The sequence below is a fragment of the Rhinolophus sinicus genome, linkage group LG04 (assembly GCF_036562045.2).
Source record: "Rhinolophus sinicus isolate RSC01 linkage group LG04, ASM3656204v1, whole genome shotgun sequence".
In the NCBI taxonomy this organism is placed as follows: Eukaryota; Metazoa; Chordata; class Mammalia; order Chiroptera; family Rhinolophidae; genus Rhinolophus; species Rhinolophus sinicus.
In genome coordinates, this window is record NC_133754.1 from 12,503,763 (window position 1) to 12,520,151 (window position 16,389).

The window sequence follows — 16,389 nt, forward strand, 5'->3', positions numbered from 1 at the left end:
AGATCACAAAAAGAATGAGTGCAGAGAAAAAAATGAAAAAAAATGAACAGTTTAGAGGACTGAGAGTTGGGCAGTTCAGTATTTGAAAGAAGCAGAAATTAGGGGATGAAATTTAAAAGAGTTGGTTAATGAAAAAGGAAGAAAATCACATTTTTATAATTCTTTTAATTTTATATATCTTATATTGGATATAAGTCATTTATAAATTTATGAATATGTAATCATTTAATTATGTAATTAATATAAACAATTATTTTCTTATTTATTATATCAAATATATTGTATAATATATGCCTTATATATTATATACACTATATATTAAAATATAATATTTTATGCTGTATTTGCATATAAAAGAAACATAAAGACAAAGAGTAAAGTTGATGCTATTTTTTCCCTCGAGAAGGTTTTGCTTTTTCTCTGATAGGCAGAAAAGGAATGGTTATCACATCAATTCAATCAGGCATTGATCTGCATTAAGGCTGGGTTGCAGTGTTAGTTTCCGTGTTTCCCTGAAAATAAGACCTAGCCAGACAATCAGCTCTAATACATCTTTAGGAGCAAAAATTAATATAAGAATGGGTCTTATATTAATAAGACCCAGTATTATGTTGTATTATATTATATTATATTATATTATATTATATACCCAGTCATATATTATACTCTATAAGACCCAGTCTTAATTATATTATATAAAACCCAGTCTTATATTATAGTAAAATAAGACCAGCTCTTATATTAATTTTTGCTCCAAAAGACACATTAGAACAGACTGTCCAGCTAGGTCTTATTTTCGGGGAAACACGGTAAATTTAGCCCCCCTCTCTTTTCTAAAGTCTCCAGGACAAGACATATTGTGTGTTTATTGCAGACCATCTCTCTAGTGGGCTTTGTTTCTTAGTGCCATCAGGCTGACAGAACACAGTCTGGCTATTCAGCCCAACCAAACCCAGCCTTCCATCATCATTTGAGCACTTAGAAATGTCCTGTGGGGAAAGCAGACATGAGCTTGGAGTTCCTCAGGATGCTAATCCAGGCCACATGGCCACTGCAGGGTTTGATGTTTTCTCTTCCCCCAATTGTTTAATCTCCCTAGAATTAAGTCTGGCCCTCACCCTGCAACCAAATGACCCTAGAGACAGTAAAATCTCAAGCTTGACAATCTCAAGCTTACCTAAGAAGGGTTCTTTCTGCTCTGTTATTTTGGTTCACCCTGTGTTGTTCACTCCAAATGTTTTAAAAAACACAAAATTTTAATTCATCTTTGTTTTTCCTAGTTGTTGCTGTGGGAGTGATTTTCTCTTGCTAGTGATTAAACCATACTTGTAACAGAAGTCTGATAATTGTTTACTCACAGTTTTATAGCATTTGAGCAAAGCTAATGAAGGATAAGACCCTCAGCACAAGCGATGAAGCAGTATATATACTGTCTAACACTGTAGAGAGAGTGTTGTACTGAAGAGCAAGGAGACTGCATGGGAGAGGCTTCCAGCAATTGCTAGTGGTGTGACTTTAGGCAAGTTTTCTAGGTTCTTTAAGCATCATGCCCTTATTAAAGAAAGGGCATTCTATATATGCCCTTATTAAGAAAACATATATATATATATATATATATATTTTTTTTTTACTTAACTCTTTAATTCCTTCACAATCTGATGAGAGCACTCTGATTTTCCTTGAGGGAACCACCATTGCTAACTTATTCTCAAGCCAGTTTGTGTTTGCTTGATTTCACCCCTGGTTTAAGAGTGGACACATGACCCAAAAAGCAAATCAGAGCATTTTATCCCCCTAGCCAATAACACCCTTAATTAGGGCAAGAGGCTCGTCCCTTGCAACCCATTTTGGAAGTTCTTTGGGAATTGTAATAAAAAGACACGTCTTCTAGCTTCTTGTTAGAGAGGAGAGTGAAAGCCTGGCGTTCCTGGTGTCTACATTAGTACCCTGCCTGAGTGATGCAGCACATGGGAGAGGGAACAAGAGCAAAGAAACAGACAGAGAGTTCCCATGATTTCGTAGGAGCCACTAGATCCAGATGAAATGGGCTATTTCCTTAAACCTATAGAGTTGGATCCTTTGCTCCTAAAACAAGAAGAGCCCCAACTGTTATAGTACTATAAGCTCTTAACAGCAGCAACAGGTAAACAGCTTCCTCTCAGTAATAAAAAACAAACAATATATAAGTGTGAAAAAAGAAGAATTCCAATTTCTACAGAGATCTCTGCATTCTAAGAAGAGAACTGCTTTTTGTTGTTGTTTTTGTTTGTTTGTTTTCTAACTGAAAAGCCAAAACTCCTTTAGCATGGTCATGCTTTCTTGTACAGCATGAGCTCCACTATCACTGTAGTAAACTGGAGGAAATGGGAGAATTCTGAGGTCAATCCAATAAACCAAATTCTCTCTCTAACAGTTTTCTCATCCACATAGTGAGGTACTCGTGTCTGATCTCCAAAACTGAGTATCATGGTAATCCTTTGCAGCGAATATCAATAACATAGGCAATGTGCTTTCACAGAGCGAAGTTCTTACATTGCAGGTTTTCATTAGTTTTGTATATCATGAAACACTACAACCATTAAAATAAAATTAAAATACTGAGTTCTTAAACTTTCTATTTGAAATATTAATAGTGAAGCCAAGTCAGACATCATTAGAAACAATCTGACTTGTTTTCTTTGGCCTCAGGCATCAGAAGTTAGATCCATGGAGGAAAATCAGAGAGAAGATTTTTCACTTAATAGTCGAACAGTTACCATTGTCTAAAGATGAAATAAGCCAGGATAAATAATTCCTAGTTTTACTTTTGCCTTGGGCCCTGAAATTATTTAAGTCTGTGATTCTTGATTGATAAATGGTGGAAGTCTAAAGAATTGCTCTTAGAAATATAAACTGTATAAGAATTGATATTTTAATTGGTTAAACTGTGATTAATAGGTTTAAAATATCTTCTCTAATTGAGAAAAAAATTGAAACTATTTGTTGTTAATCCATTTTTACTGTTGAAAAACTGAGACTTATAAAGGTAATAAAAATTTCCCAAGGCAATAAGCTAATAAATCATAGAGCAGGATTATATTCTACAAATCATGTATCTTGTTACCACACAATAATAATTATTCAATATCACACACATGGTGCTTCTTTCCAAAGGTGGCAAATACTGCTTTGACATAAGTAAATTATTCAGACAGATGCTTGGAGAGTATGGGATTAAAAAATAATTAGAAAATTAACAGAGAGATAAAATTTATAAAAATCTACAGTAATTATAAAGGAAAAAATATAAAAGAAACTATTGGTTTTTGTAAATTGTATTTATCTTAAGCACAGCAAATACAAAAAAATTTAACCACATATACTCCAAGTTCACCAACAAAATGTAATGGAAATAGCCACATTTGGCTTCACAGGATCCAGGGTTCAGGGAACAGGTGATATGAGGTGACTTACAAAGCTATCACCGAGCTATTTAGCACTAGTCAGAACCCTGCTAACCTATAACATTTTCAGTATTGTTTCCAGATTCATCAGTGTAAATAATAGTCTTCCTCCATATCAAAAAGTTTAGGTCAGGAGTCATATTGAAAGATTTCCAAGATCGTTTTGGTGAATAAAACAACTCTTCATATGATTTCTAGGATGCAAGACAGTATTTCTGACAAGGGCACTTGCTACAATAATGTGGCTTTTATATTCTGAACATAGACATTTCATGGCTCAAAGCTGGAAGCTGTAGGAAAAAGTATCATGTACTATTTAGTACTATTTATTACTTCTTCCATAAAAGTAGATCTAATTGTACCTAAGACGTAAGAATGCTTAATGATTAAGAACTTGGGGCTGGAGGTGGACTGCCTGAGTTCAGAGGACTTCTGTCCATTACTAGCTGTACACCAACAAGCTAATTTATTATCTATGCCTGTTTTGTCTCATATGTGGAGAACCTAATACTGCTTACCTGTACATATGTGTGTTAATATAAAGTCCTTAGAAAATTGTATGGCACAAAGTGAGCCATGGATAAATGTTAACCTTGATTATAAAAGCTTTTTTTAAAAATATATTATTGGCTTCTCTATCTTTTCCAATTGTTATTTTCATTCATTCATGGGGTGGTGGGATTACTCAGAAATATATTCTACACACAACACTTTTATTTTTAATTCTTATCATCTTCCCAAAGAAGTAAAATACTTGAAAAATAACTGGTTTCCTAGATTCAGAAAAGATTTTTTTAATAGATTTATTCAAGTAGAGTAATTACATTGCAAATACCATCTCTTTTTTATTCCTGCTTAAAATTAACAGTGGAGTACTAGTTGTCCTAGAAGATACCTACAAGGTTGTAAAAACAATCTATACTCCCTAAATTTATGGGAGATGGATATATGTAAATGAACTACTTATCAAGTCTACATTTTCTATAGATTCATAAGGCTATATAGGAAAACTACACACTTACATAGGAAAGGCCAGGGAGAAGAAAGGGAAAATTTACTTGAAGTATTTCCACTAAATACATATAATCACAATTTTGTAAATAAAATGCAAATGGCATATAAGGAATTATAATAGATGGTAGATCGACCAAATATATATGGTTTTGACAATCACTTTGCAAATCAGAATATATTTTTTAAATAACTCAGACTCATCATGGCTCAGTAATATGTCCTTTGCTGATAGATGGTGTCACATTACTTAAATTAATACATGTGTAGAAATATCCTCTGAAATTTCTTTAAAAAAATTTAATGGCTACAGTCACTTAGAAATAAAAACCAGGCAAGATATAAGTCAATATAGGTTTTACAAAACAAGAATAATGGGGATGGGTATAGAATAGTTTATTTCTTATATAGAATTATTTAGTATAATTTTTCAATCCATATAGTAAGCTTTATTTTTAACTATATTTCTTTTTGGGGGGATTGTGTGAGCTAATAAATAATTTCCACAAAAATTAACCTGTTATGAAAAAACTAAACATTTCTACTAAGGCATAAAACCAAAACTTAGGTTAACATTGTCTAAAAAATTAAGACAACACAAAAAGCAATAAGCTTTAATTAAGGAAAATCATACTGTTGGATTGAGGTATCAAGTTCAAGATGGATGCACATGAAGTGGTCAGATCAAACAGGGAGATAAGATAGTACCAACCAGGTCATTTGGACCAGGATCAACTCCTAAGGGCATAGCAGATGTTGTAGGTAGATTACCTTCCCAGGTAATCTGTCCTTCTTGCCTTAGCTATTTTGTGAACACTGTTATTTTCAAATTTCAGCTACACATTTAACGTTTTTGTAAATCTTGGCTTGACTATCCCAGAAGTCATGTAACCCATATACTCCTTCATGATCCCCTAAAGACACTGACCTTCCACTGTCATCACAGTTTATTATACCGTATAATCATGTATTGCAATTTTTATAACCTGATAAATTTCATCACCCTTGTGAACAACTGGAACACGTGCATCATGTTTTATACATTATATATCAACATAAAATTGCACAGTTTACAATACGTAATATCCGTTCAATGCATACGTTTGTTGACTTCAATAAAACTTTCAATTTCAATTCTTTTAAATATATAGTTCATGGTTTGTCTATAGATATTTACTTATAATAAAGACCATACTGTAGCTTCTACACATCTCTGCAGGAATTTTTTTCACCCCACTCTGGCTCTGGGTCCTATTCTTGGTCACCACATTGTTCCAGGTGCCCTCTTTAGAGTACTAGCATTCATTTTGTGTTTTATATATATTATCATTTCTTTCTAATAGTTTTTCTAGATTTCCCCATCATGTCTCTTTCCTGTGCCTTTGTCTAAAGTACCTCTTTTTATTTCAAGATACTTTATTTTTAAAACAGGTCCTAACACTAAGTTTCTGGCCCATTCCGCCAATGGACAAGCTATAAATGCTTGCTCAGCATAAAGTGTCTATTACATAGCAAACTGAGAGAAGAGAAAGATGATTGCCTCCTACACGCAAAACAGTGCATAGCTCTAAGATGTTCTGCTAGCACTTGCATGATTAATCAATCATATTACCACATACAAATTTAAATATTCAATTTAAAACGCATACCATTTCAAATTGTTGGAAATTGTGAGGGAAGAACAAGAAAAAAGAAACTATTTATTACCTACTTATTGCATATGCTTTAAAATATCTCACATCTTCACAATAATATTTTGACATGTTATCTCCATTTTTTTCAAATGAAATAAGGCTCAAAGACGTTACATAACTTGCCCAATTACACATAGCTCCAGGATGCAAACCTAGATCTAATTCCAAAGTACACGTTCCACTACATACCGCATCCCCTAAGCAGAGAACCCTCTATGTGACCAAGTTATTGTAGAGACTAAAGCAAAAATAAAACTTACTAAATCCACAAAAATTAATCATATATATATTTAATAATATGCAAAATTGTTGGTGTTTTGCTTGGTAATTAAGATGTAAACACTACAGAGTTCAGTAAATACTTGTAATTAATAATAAAATGTCAGAGTATTTCTGAATTAGAACAAAGGAAAATCTTAGAACAGGAAACTGTTCTAATGTCTTACTTGATGCTCTATTGAAAATGTTCCTAATTAAGTAGCACTTATGAAAACAGGAGAGCTCAATAACTAGCATGTGAATTGCCTCAAAATATTTTGTTTTAGAAAAATAAAGTTTGCTGCTACTGAAAATATCTCCCCTATACTGCCAAAAACTTAAAAATGATTGGTGCGTATAGATCAACAAAATGGAAAAATGGTCATTTCAGGTGTAAATGATAAGGGGAAATTTACACAGTACTTAGAATTTGAACTTATGAGTTACGAAAAACATGATTAAAAAGAAAAAGAAAAAAAATTAAAACCAGGCTCTTTCTGGCAGACCAAACTGAATGCACAAAAGACAACGAAAAACATAAGTGTTTTCTGAACAACAATTAATAAACTAATTTGGATGGACTTGCTTTGCATGGTAGTCAAGAAGAGAAAGAAAGTTTGGGATGAAAACAACAAAGGCCTTGACAAATGTAAACCCTGTGCATATTCTCTGGGGTCCTTACAAGAGCTTTTAAAATGACCCCAATGTGCCCTCTCCCTAGCATAAAACACCTTTTACTAATCTAGGTGGCTGCTACAAAGGGATTTTTGCAGATGCAATTAAGGTATCAAAACAGTTATCCTTAAGATAGGCAACTGTCCTGGATGGACATGACGTAATCAAGTGACCACTTAAAAGAGAATGGAATCTTCTAGAAGTCAGAGATTTGAAGCCTAAGAGGGATTTGACACAAGGGACAGTCTTTGTTGCTGGCTTAAAGATTGAGGGGGCCCATGGCAAGGCTTTGGGGCAGCGACAGACCTGATAACAGCCCACAGTTCACGTCCTGCAAGGAAACAGGCACATCAGTCCAACATGGCAAAGAAATCAAGGCCACCATATCCACATGGGCTTGGAGCTCTAAATGGGAACATACCCCGTGACAGTGACAACTAGATTCTAGTCTTGTACGACCTAAAGCAGAAAAGCCAGTCATTCCAGGCCTGGACTTGTGACCTACAGAACAGTGAAACAATAAAATAAATAGGTGGTGTTTTAAGGCACTCAGTTTGTGCCTATTTGCTGCACAGCAACATAAAATTAATATAACCAAATATAAAGCATCCTTGTCTCCATCATTCCTCTCTTGTTTTACATAAGATCATCATATGTATAATTGATATACAAAGATCTGCACTTTTTTTTTAATTAAAGTTTATTGGGGTGACAATTGTTATTAAAGTTACATAGATTTCAGGTGTACAATTCTGTATTACATCATCTATAAATCCCATTGTGTGTTCATCACCCAGAGTCAGTTCTCCTTCCATCACCATATATTTGACCCCATTTACACTCTTCTAGAGCCCCCTGCCCCCTTACCCTCTGGTAACCACTAAACTTTGTCTGTGTCTATCAGTTTTTGTTTCTTCATTTGTTTGTCTTGTTCTTTTGTTGTTTTCAGTTTTATATATACATATCAATGAAATCATATAGTTCTGTACTTTTTCTGTCTGATTTATTTCACTTAGCATTATAATCTCAAGATCCACCCATGTTGTCGCAAATGGTACTATTTCATCTTTTCTTATGGCAGAATAGTATTCCATTTTGTATATAAACCACATCTTATTTATCCTTTCATCTATTGAAGGACACTTTGGTTGTTTCCATATCTTGGCCACCGTGAATAAAGCTGCAATGATCATTGGAGCACACCTGTCTTTATGGATAAATGTTTTCAGATGTGTTGGGTAGATACCCAGGAGAGGGATTGCTGGGTCATATGGTAATTCTATTCTTAAATTTTTGAGGAAACTCCACACTGCCTTCTATAGTGGCTGCACCAGTCTGCATTCCCACCAACAATGTATGAGGGTTCCTTTTTCTCCACAGCCTCTCCAACACTTGTTACTCTTTGTCTTGTTGATGATAGCCATTCTGACTGGGGTGAGGTGATATCTCATTGTGGTTTTTATTTGCATTTCTCTGAGGATTAGTGATGTTGAGGTCTTTTTACATGTCTATTGGCCATTTGTATATCCTCTGGAGAAATGTCTCTTCAGTTCCTCTGCCCATTTTTCAATTGGGTTGTTTGTTCTTTATTTGTTGTTGAGTTGTATGAGTTCTTTGTATATTTTGGATATTAGCTCCTTAATGTATACAATTTGGGGCATTGTATGAGTCGGGGCATATGCAAACTTCATGATAATATCACCAGAGTCAAGGGAACAGGCATAGCCAACATCTCCCAAAGTTTCCTTGTGTCTTTTTGGTTTTTGTTTTCTTTCTCTTTTTTTTTCCTCTTTGATTTTTGTTCTGGAGACTGCGACTTAAGTAGCTGGCATTGTATTATGTGCTCTGCCAAACAGCAGGTATCCTGTTGAGGTCCCTAACTATGCTGCTGCTCCTGGCCACAGGTGTCCCCAGAAGCCTGCTGACACCCAGACCATCAGGACCTTTGTGGCACGTTAGCAAAGCTGTCTCATAGCCCTGCTGAAGCCCCTACACTGACGTCAGAGCTGCCGCATAGCCTCCAGGACGGTGGGGATTCATTTAGTTTACTGTGGATTTGCTATTTTGTTGTTGTTCTTAGGCTAAAACTCAGGGGTGAGCCTACAAAAGGAAAGCCAGAGTCCAAACTCAGAGATCAGCTTTTCTTTACTGACATTTTTGCGACACTTTCATTGGTAATGAATAAAATATTGGCATCTGGATTCTCTTCTCTGTCAAAATGGGTCTTTCCCAGAAAGTTGCTCTTTATGAAAATATAAACCTAGGATGGTGATTCCTCCGTAACTTCCTCAATACGAGGACCCATCTGATTTCTAGTATGATTATGACTTAACATTAAAATACAACCTAGCTTAATCATCAAGGATTGCTCTTCATTGTGGTTAAGGGCATGGTGATTCAATTGTGCATTGCTGTTATTAAAAGTAAGTAGGTTTTCACTCTTCAAATCCTAAAAGAATAACCTTAATTTTTAGATAAGAAAACTGGGGCCCAAAAGGCTAAATCAACATTTACTTAGGGTCTGACCAAGTGCTAACAATTTTCTGTCAACACTGTGAACCAATTAAGAAAATAATATTGCAAAACATCAAAAGTTAATGTCCTATAAATAGAATAACATGAGAACTTAATTGATGTTAAAATAAAGTATTTCCTAGCCATGGAAAGAATCAGAATGAGAAAACTCTGCTTTAATGTTGATAAAAGTAGGCCCTGTGAGGAAGGGTTCAAAGGTATTTTCAAAGAAGCTATCACATAAATATCATTACACCAGGGAAAATACTATAGCCAACTAATATCTCAACCCTGAGTCACACTTTGTATGTTTTTTTCTCACTGCTTCCAAACTCAAAGCTGTAACAAAAATTCAGCTTTCACACTTGTAAATTTAAATTGTGAATTTCTTATCTCTCAGAAGCTTAGTACTCCCTTTAACACAATTACTACCTCACCTTTGGCATTTGTTATCTGTGTAATATTAAGTTAATTAACTCAACTTCACGAGTTTCAGTCTCCTCATCTTTAAGATTACTCATAGCATAGAGATATATTTCACAGAATGGAGATAATAAGCAAAAATTCCTAGCACAGTACTTGGAACACTGCAGATAGTCAACAGGTGCCATTTTCCCCTTATTCAAGTAAAAATAACAATCTAATGTACAGGTATCATTTTGATGTAATAAACACCTACCTGTATTTACTATTTACTATTACAGTTCCTATAAAATGCGTTAAAAACATATAATTGCAATTTGTAGAGGATAGATTATGTATCTAATGTCCTCTTTTTTTTCAAGGAAAAAAAGAACCACATTAAGAAATCTAGAAAGTACCATATTTCCCCTAAAATAAGACCGGGTCTTATATTAAGGTTTACTCCAAAAGACGCATTAGGGCTTATGTTCAGGGGATATCATTCTGAAAAATCATACTAGGGCTTAATTTCCTGTTAGGTCTTATTTTGGGGGAACATGGTATTATAACCACTATACTGAAGAAACTGAGACCAAGAAAGGTTACGTGATTTGTTGAGCACCACAGTATAATATATGTCTTTTTAGACTCACGTAGGCTCCTTTATCATTCTGTGCTGACAACACAAGGCAGCCCTGCCACTTCAGTTTTTTTGTCTCCATATGCTCTCCATCTGATTGATTCTAGATAAAGAAGCTCCACTTCCTCCTTGCTCTTGAGGTACTCACAGCTTAAGTTCTGGTTGACTTTTTATTTAAAACTATCTCCTGAAGTCAAGATTTTCTCTGGCTGGATATTTTACCATATGGTTTCTAAAAGGTTTCCTAAATCTTGGCCAAAACTAAAGCTCAAATTTTCCGTAAGATCCACAGAGAGCAGGTAGAACTGAGAGCTGGCACTCACAGCTATCCTTCCTTAAGCATGGTCACACGATGCCATTCTGACCAATGAAATGTTAGAGGAAATGGGCTTGAAGGGCTCCTCAGAAATTGTCCTCACTCTTGATAAAGAACAGAAAGACATGTTACTCTCGCTTCCTGTCTCTGGATTTTACCATCTACGTGTAATGCTTGGATCTACAACAACCCATAAGTCATCCACCAAGCGTGGAAGAAAAGCAAGGCGGGAGGAGGTAATGCCACAATTATTCTGAAAGCACCCCACTTCCGGACTTTGTCAGGTGAAGCAATAAGTACCCTTATTGATCAAGTCACTTTTAGTGGGGTTTCCAACAGCTCAAACTGATATAGTTAGAATGAGCCTTCCTAGGATACTCTGATTCCTTGTCTAGGGCCTTTTAAAAATCAGATCATACCATGCCGGGTGAAGCACACCTACTCACATTAATGTAGAATACTGAGATTCTTATTATTCCAAAGAATCCTCTTTTGAACAATTTAGATAAAAGTAGTACATTTTATTCTAAAACATATTATGTTCTTTTGTTTTTCTGAATCAATCGATCCTCCACACTGCAGTGAAAATTGTAACACAAACTGATAACTACATCTCTTCAACCTAAAAATTCTCATACGACTCTCTAAGCCTATTGCTTACAGCAGTTTTTCTCACCCATGGCTGACCATTTTAATAACTTGGGGAGGTTTTTTTTTGAAATAACAATGCCTGAGTTCCCACCCCAAGATAGTCTTACATACTAGGTCTGGATGTGGCCTGGGTCTCACGATTTACATGTGCAGCCAAGGTTGAAAACCTTTTCCCGAGAGATTAATTCAATTGGTTTATGGTGGGACCTGGAAATTATATGTTTTTATCTTTTTAAATTATAAATTAGCCAGGTGATTATAATTTAGCCAGGATTGGTAAACATTTACTTGTGAAAGAAAGTAAAACTTTCTTACATCAATGCATTTTATTACCTCTCTTCAAATATTTTCGAACTGCCTTCCTAAACAAGGACTACTCCCTCACTCTGTGTTCCAGTTACTCTACATCAATTAGAATTTTATTCTACTTCATGTAACAGAAGAACTCAAAACCAGTGGCTTTAACAGAATACAAATGTATCCTTTTCTCTTATTTAAAAAAACAAAACAAAACAAAAATAACAGTTTTAAGGTCCACATTGAGGGTTCTGCATTGTTACGAGAGTCCCACACAACCCTGTATTTTACGCCTCACTGGCTAGAACTTAATCATATGGACAGATCCAGCTACACGGGAGACTGACCACATTGTCCTTACAAACAAAATCAGTGTGAAAATAAATGGGAAATAGAGACTAGATATTGGTTGGCAAGTAGCCCTATATACCAAACTACATAAAATTTTCCCAAGCATCATGCTTCTTGTGTCCCTATGTGCCTTTATTCAACTCGCAAGCAATTACTTGCCTTTCAAGTCCAGCTCAACTATCAGATTAGCTACAAGACTCACAGCTCCCCTACTTCATGTAAAATTGATTACTCCATCCACTTCCTTATACAAACTAATATCATACCACCTATGAAATTATATTGCTCTTACATGTTTACATCATTCTCTCTCCTTAAAGAACTATTAGCTCCTTGAGGGTAAAGAAAGTTTTAAGACATGAATACTTCTAGCATTTAAAGGTACTGCACACAAGTACACAGTGGTCAGAGCACAGACCCCTGACCCCAGAACTCTTAACACCTAAGGTCAAAGCCTGGCTCTACAACCTATTTTTGTATGTAAAATTCAGGGAAGTCATATAAATCTCAGTATCTCAGTTTCCCTACCTGTAATTTTATATTTGGGTAAAATAAATAGTGCCTGTTTAATATTAACTTATTATGAGGGCGAAATGAATTAATGAATATTCTTGGCACATTGTACGTGCTATGGAAGTAGCAGTTAAAATTGTTAATGCATTCCCTCGCACAAAATAATGCCACACATATTGAATGAATGAATCATCCATGTGTATTGACTTACGAGTTTTAAATTATAAAGAGACTTATGTGAGAGAGACACGGAAGCATGACATATTATCTTTGTAATACAGAAGCAGAGAATAGAGTTGGAATGAAAATGCTAGCATCTCATGTGATACTTTATGTGAGTGAGACCTCAAATCTATAGAAAACATTATAAATGATACCATTTGGAAGAAGTAAAGTTCATGGAGAATAACAGCGGATGGTTTGTGAAGGAGGTATAGTGCAGTCTGGATGTTAAAGTATGCACAGAGAAGGTGCCGAGAAAAAGCAGTGGGGGTGTTCTAGAAATGACAGTGTGGTCTATATTTGAGGCATTGCGAATAGCCTGACTGGAACAGAGCTTTCAATCTGAGATGCAGATTCAGCAAAAGCAGATTTAACAAGCACGTATTGCATCTAAACAATGTCCCGGGCACAGTGCTCAGTATTTTCCTTCTGGCTTTAAGAAAAAATACAGATACGGGAGGACTATAGGAAACAAAGGAGTTCTAAAGAAAATGACAAGAATACAGATTTAATGCAGATAAAGAATTTCATGATGAACCTAGTACACAGACAGATTATGAAGTGCTGGTGTTCAAGAGCAGGTGAGGAAAGAATGGTCTAGAATCAAGAAGGGTAGCTAAGACAGAATATCTGCAATAAACTGCACTAGAACACATAGCACACCAGCTACCTTTGTCCCAAAGTATTAGTTACCCATGTAGACAAGTTCCTGAAATACAGCTGGGCTAAAATATCTTCTCAAAGATATTTTATGTGGAATATCTGGGAAAATATTTACATTAATTACACCTTTACGTTCATACTTTTAATTGACATGTTATGCTATTATTTACTTTGAGATTATAAAGCTGGAAAACATTTGTTTTCCCATGTTGTTAAATCTCTGAAGATTTATCTACATTGATCAGAGAGTTTGAATGGAATATATAATTGGGAGGAGTTCCTATTTGAGCTTCCTCAGTAGCTAAGTATTTTTTGTCACAACTCATGCTTCAATACTATGTTTTAGTAACTATCTTTATAGTGAAGCACATCCTTTGCTGGAGGCATTTTCTTTATAATTTCTCCAGAGTGTCTGCATGTGTTTTAAAAAGTTTCTCACACACGAGATTACATAGAGTGATGCCAATATGATGGCAGAACAGGAAGCCTCATACGTTCCTTCCATCAATGGAGACACGGATTCAACAATACTCTTTGTGTGAAATCCATAAACCCGCTGGGAGACTTCTAGACCCCAGGCAAGTACACAACCAGCCAATTCATAGCCAGTAGGAAAATTTTTGACACTCCCTCACCATTGTCAATCCCCCAGTGCAGTGCCACCTGATCAGGCGAAGACTCTCAGCTCTCAGTTTCAACCTGGGGAGGGAACAAGAAGACTTGACCACACATCCAACATCCTGACTTTTCAGAGAAGTTGCTTGAGGGATGAGTTTTTCTCAGAGTGCAGAAAGAAGAAAAATGATCAGTGTGGTATATTGCTGCTGCAGAAGTACGAGTAACAGCTCACTGGTCTTCCCTCAGGAGGGAAAGAGAAGAGTGGACACTACAATCAACATTCTAGCTTTTCAGGGAGCTCTCTGAAGAACCAGATTCTGCATAACCCAACTTGACTTACAAAAACGACCCACATACTTAACATGCCTGGGGGCCTCTGAATAGGTAAGCATATTACTGCTTCGGAGGACCTATGGTATACCAGACAGACAGACAGACACCAGAGGGAGCAAGAGATTGTGAACTCCTGTGAAAAAAAAGAGACCAGCAAATCCTTCTAATTAGAAATCTGCAAGTGGGAAAAAGACATATCCACAGAAAAGGGGTGAGAAGCCCCCCGAATCTCTAACTTGGCTGAGTGGTGAAGGTCTTTCTTTGTAAAAAGTCGATAAAAACTAGGAAAAGTGGCTGTTTTTTCAAACATGTGGATACCAACACAAAGTTACAAGAAGCAATGTGCCACTTAAAGGAACAAATGATATTCCAGACACAGACCCTAAAGAAAAGATATATGAATTACGCAACAAAGATTTCAAAAGTAAATGGAAAAACATGCTCAATGAATTCAAGAAAGTGACACACAAACAAAATAAAAATTTCAATAGAGAAAATATTAAAAAGAATCAAATAAATTTGAAGCTGAAAAATGAAATAAACTGAAAAAGAATCACTGGTTCAACAGCAAACTTGAACAGTAATAAGAAAAGAATCAACCAACTCAACAGAAGTTAAATTATCCGGTCAGAGGAGCAAAAAGAAAAAAAGGAACGAAAATTTAAAAATGAAGATCAAAGGACTTACAAGAAACCATCCGAGAGACCAATATACAATTTATGGAAGTCCCAGAAGGCAGAGAGAAAGGAGACAGGGGCGGAAAGTTTATTTGAAGAAACAATGGCTGAAATTTTCCCAAATCTGGAGAAGGAAATGGACATCCAGATTCAAGAAACACAATGATCCAAACTATGTTGAATCAAAAAAGGATCTAAACTGCACAAATGACTTTTAATTTCAGAGTAAAAGTTAAAAGAAAAAAAAAATTAAGAATAATTTAAATGACAAACATTTGTTAATGGATACACAATATATAAAAAAAATGGTGATATCAATAACATAAAATATGTGGGGGGGAGCCTAAAAGTATAGAGTTTTTGTATGTGATTAGTTGTTTTTATTAGCTTAAACTACATTGTTATAACTAAAAGATATTTTATGTTAGCCCAATGGTAACTACAAGAAAATATAGATAAAAGATGTACAAGGTCTCTTGCTGCAGCAACACGAGCAGTAACCAGGAGCCCTGGCTCAGAGCGAAGACCAGGGATCGTTTCAAGAAAATGGCAGACAAGCCCAACGTGAGGAAAATCACCAATTTTGATAAGGCCAAACTGAAGAAGATGGAGATGCAGGAAAAGAACACCCTGCCCACCAAAGAGACCACTGAGCAGGAGAAGCAGAGTGAAATTTCCTAATAACCTAGAGCACTCCTCACCCCCATCATCTCGGAGGCTCCAGTCATGACGTGGAGAAGGGGCCACCTGCAAAATGGACACAAGTGACAAGCTGCACTGTGAACCCGGGCACTCTGCACCCATGCCATCAGCCTGTGGGTCTCTGAGGGGACCCCCTACCAATCAGACTGCCAGATTCTCTGATTTGCCCTGGGATATTGTAGAAAATAATTTGTATGATTAGTGAAAATAAAACACACCTCATGGAAAAAAAAAAAAAAAAGAAATACACAAAAGAAAAAGATAAAGGAATCAAAGCATGCCACTACAAAATTTCAACAAAAAATAAAGGAAGACTGCAAGCAAGGAAAAGGGTTGTATAAAAGAACTAAGACAGAAAACAATTACAAAATGGCATTAGTAAGACCTTTACTACCACTAACTACTTTAC

At 35.6% G+C, this 16,389-nt stretch overlaps 1 pseudogene; it reads left to right on the top strand.

Annotated features, from left to right (window-relative positions):
* The first annotated feature begins 15,824 nt into the window (after positions 1 to 15,824).
* LOC109435054 (thymosin beta-10) lies at positions 15,825 to 15,980 on the top strand (annotated as a pseudogene).
* The last annotated feature ends 409 nt before the right edge of the window (positions 15,981 to 16,389 follow it).